Source organism: Bombina bombina, chromosome 11, assembly GCF_027579735.1.
Source record: "Bombina bombina isolate aBomBom1 chromosome 11, aBomBom1.pri, whole genome shotgun sequence".
In the NCBI taxonomy this organism is placed as follows: Eukaryota; Metazoa; Chordata; class Amphibia; order Anura; family Bombinatoridae; genus Bombina; species Bombina bombina.
The window spans coordinates 3,990,203-3,994,857 of record NC_069509.1 but is presented as its reverse complement, the minus strand read 5'-3'; positions in this window follow the sequence as shown (position 1 = coordinate 3,994,857).

Here is a 4,655-nt window from a genome sequence, read left to right as displayed (position 1 = left end):
ATTTTGAGGCATAATATCTTCCTTTTCTACAGATGCTCAGGTGATATTTTCTTGTCAGCCTTTTACAGTTATGCTGTGTCACTTTCAAGTGGTTTAGCATATGGGTATTATGTCCCTTTAAACAGAAAGGTCCACAAGTCTATATATTTACCACTGTGCACCCTGCAGTAAACCAGAGCTACTCAACTGTTCCACTCTCAAAGAAAATGACCATCAGAATGTGCATTTTGTCTTTACACTAGCATATGTTTCAGTTTAACCCTTTTACTCCATAGCCTCTAAGGTTTAGTTTTTTTTGTACTGTGCAGGGTACTCCAGCAGATAATTACTAGTACCTTGTACACTATGGACACAGCAGTGGTTACAAGTTAGAAGTGCTATAAAACAGAATTTATGCTTACCTGATAAATTACTTTCTCCAACGGTGTGTCCGGTCCACGGCGTCATCCTTACTTGTGGGATATTCTCTTCCCCAACAGGAAATGGCAAAGAGCCCAGCAAAGCTGGCCACATGATCCCTCCTAGGCTCCGCCTACCCCAGTCATTCGACCGACGTAAAGGAGGAATATGCATAGGAGAAATCATATGATACCGTGGTGACTGTAGTTAGAGAAAATAATTCATCAGACCTGATTAAAAAAACCAGGGCGGGCCGTGGACCGGACACACCGTTGGAGAAAGTAATTTATCAGGTAAGCATAAATTCTGTTTTCTCCAACATAGGTGTGTCCGGTCCACGGCGTCATCCTTACTTGTGGGAACCAATACCAAAGCTTTAGGACACGGATGATGGGAGGGAGCAAATCAGGTCACCTAGATGGAAGGCACCACGGCTTGCAAAACCTTTCTCCCAAAAATAGCCTCAGAAGAAGCAAAAGTATCAAATTTGTAAAATTTGGTAAAAGTGTGCAGTGAAGACCAAGTCGCTGCCTTACATATCTGATCAACAGAAGCCTCGTTCTTGAAGGCCCATGTGGAAGCCACAGCCCTAGTGGAGTGAGCTGTGATTCTTTCAGGAGGCTGCCGTCCGGCAGTCTCATAAGCCAATCGGAAGATGCTTTTAAGCCAAAAAGAGAGAGAGGTAGAAGTTGCTTTTTGACCTCTCCTTTTACCAGAATAAACAACAAACAAAGAAGATGTTTGTCTGAAATCCTTTGTAGCCTCTAAATAGAATTTTAGAGCACGAACTACATCCAAATTGTGTAACAAACGTTCCTTCTTTGAAACTGGATTCGGACACAAAGAAGGCACAACTATCTCCTGGTTAATGTTTTTGTTAGAAACAACTTTCGGAAGAAAACCAGGTTTAGTACGCAAAACCACCTTATCTGCATGGAACACCAGATAAGGAGGAGAACACTGCAGAGCAGATAACTCTGAAACTCTTCTAGCAGAAGAAATTGCAACCAAAAACAAAACTTTCCAAGATAGTAACTTAATATCTACGGAATGTAAGGGTTCAAACGGAACCCCTTGAAGAACTGAAAGAACTAAATTGAGACTCCAAGGAGGAGTCAAAGGTTTGTAAACAGGCTTGATTCTAACCAGAGCCTGAACAAAAGCTTGAACATCTGGCACAGCCACCAGCTTTTTGTGAAGTAAAACAGATAAAGCAGAAATCTGTCCCTTCAAAGTACTTGCAGATAATCCTTTCTCCAAACCCTCTTGTAGAAAGGATAGAATCTTAGGAATTTTTATCTTGTTCCATGGGAATCCTTTAGATTCACACCAACAGATATATTTTTTCCATATTTTATGGTAAATTTTCCTAGTTACAGGCTTTCTAGCCTGGACAAGAGTATCAATGACAGAATCTGAAAACCCACGCTTTGATAAAATCAAGCGTTCAATCTCCAAGCAGTCAGTTGGAGTGAAGCCAGATTCGGATGTTCGAATGGACCTTGAACAAGAAGGTCCTGTCTCAAAGGTAGCTTCCATGGTGGAGCCGATGACATATTCACCAGGTCTGCATACCAAGTTCTGCGTGGACACGCAGGAGCTATCAAGATCACCGAAGCCCTCTCCTGATTGATCCTGGCTACCAGCCTGGGAATGAGAGGAAACGGTGGGAATACATAAGCTAGGTTGAAGGTCCAAGGCGCTATCAGTGCATCTACTAGAGTCGCCTTGGGATCCCTGGATCTGGACCCGTAGCAAGGAACCTTGAAGTTCTGACGAGACGCCATCAGGTCCATGTCCGGAATGCCCCATAATTGAGTTATTTGGGCAAAGATTTCCGGATGGAGTTCCCACTCCCCCGGATGGAAAGTCTGACGACTCAGAAAATCCGCTTCCCAATTTTCCACTCCTGGGATGTGGATTGCAGACAAGTGGCAGGAGTGATTCTCCGCCCATTGAATTATTTTGGTCACTTCCTCCATCGCCAGGGAACTCCTTGTTCCCCCCTGATGGTTGATATATGCAACAGTCGTCATGTTGTCCGATTGAAACCTTATGAATTTGGCCTTTGCTAGTTGAGGCCAAGCTTTGAGAGCATTGAATATCGCTCGCAGTTCCAGAATGTTTATCGGGAGAAGAGATTCTTCCCGAGACCATAGACCCTGAGCTTTCAGGGGTTCCCAGACCGCGCCCCAGCCCACCAGACTGGCGTCGGTCGTGACAATGACCCACTCTGGCCTGCGGAAGCTCATACCCTGTGACAGGTTGTCCAGGTTCAGCCACCAACGGAGTGAATCTCTGGTTCTTTGATCTACTTGGATCGTCGGAGACAAGTCTGTATAATCCCCATTCCACTGTCTGAGCATGCACAGTTGTAATGGTCTTAGATGAATTCGTGCAAAAGGAACTATGTCCATTGCCGCAACCATCAAACCTATTACTTCCATGCACTGCGCTATGGAAGGAAGAAGAACAGAATGAAGTACTTGACAAGAGCTTAGAAGTTTTGATTTTCTGGCCTCTGTCAGAAAAATCTTCATTTCTAAGGAGTCTATTATTGTTCCCAAGAAGGGAACTCTTGTTGACGGGGACAGAGAACTTTTTTCTATGTTCACTTTCCACCCGTGAGATCTGAGAAAGGCTAGGACAATGTCCGTATGAGCCTTTGCTTTTGACAGAGACGACGCTTGAATCAGTATGTCGTCCAAGTAAGGTACTACTGCAATGCCCCTTGGTCTTAGCACCTCTAGAAGGGACCCTAGTACCTTTGTGAAAATCCTTGGACCAGTGGCTAATCCGAATGGAAGTGCCACAAACTGGTAATGCTTGTCCAGAAAGGCGAACCTTAGGAACCGATGATGTTCCTTGTGGATAGGAATATGTAGATACGCATCCTTTAAATCCACCGTGGTCATGAATTGACCTTCCTTAGGAAGAATTGTTCGAATGGTTTCCATTTTGAACGATGGAACCCTGAGAAATTTGTTTAGAATCTTGAGATCTAAAATTGGTCTGAATGTTCCTTCTATTTTGGGAACTATGAACAGATTGGAGTAAAACCCCATCCCTTGTTCTCCTAATGGAACAGGATGAATCACTCCCATTCTTAACAGGTCTTCTACACCATGTAAGAATGCCTGTCTTTTTATTTGGTTTGAAGACAATTGAGACCTGTGGAACCTCCCCCTTGGGGGTAGTTCCTTGAATTCCAGGAGATAACCTTGAGAAACTATTTCTAGCGCCCAAGGATCCTGAACATCTCTTGCCCAAGCCTGAGCAAAGAGAGAGAGTCTGCCCCCCACCAGATCCGGTCCCGGATCGGGGGCCAACACTTCATGCTGTTTTAGTAGCAGTGGCAGGTTTCTTGGCCTGCTTACCCTTGTTCCAGCCTTGCATCGGTCTCCAGGCTGGTTTGGTTTGAGAACTATTACCCTCTTGCTTAGAGGGTGTAGAATTTGAGGCTGGTCCGTTTCTGCGAAAGGGGCGAAAATTTGGCTTATTTTTAGCCTTAAAAGACCTATCCTGAGGAAGGGCGTGGCCCTTTCCCCCAGTGATGTCTGAAATAATCTCTTTCAAGTCAGGGCCAAACAGCGTTTTACCCTTGAAAGGGATGTTAAGCAATTTGTTCTTGGAGGACACATCCGCTGACCAAGACTTTAGCCAAAGCGCTCTGCGCGCCACAATAGCAAAACCTGAATTTTTCGCCGCTAATCTAGCTAATTGCAAAGTGGCGTCTAAGATAAAAGAGTTAGCCAATTTAAGTGCTTGAACTCTGTCCATAACCTCCTCATACGAAGATTCTTTATTGAGCGACTTTTCTAGTTCTTCGAACCAGAAACACGCTGCTGTAGTGACAGGAACTATGCAAGAAATTGGTTGTAGAAGGTAACCTTGCTGAACAAACATCTTTTTAAGCAAACCCTCTAATTTTTTATCCATAGGATCTTTGAAAGCACAACTATCTTCTATGGGTATAGTGGTGCGTTTGTTTAGAGTAGAAACCGCCCCCTCGACCTTGGGGACTGTCTGCCATAAGTCCTTTCTGGGGTCGACCATAGGAAATAATTTCTTAAATATAGGGGGAGGAACAAAAAGGTATGCCGGGCCTTTCCCATTCCTTATTTACAATGTCCGCCACCCGCTTGGGTATAGGAAAAGCATCGGGGGGCACCGGGACCTCTAGGAACTTGTCCATCTTACATAATTTCTCTGGAATGACCAAATTGTCACAATCATCCAGAGTAGATAACACCTCC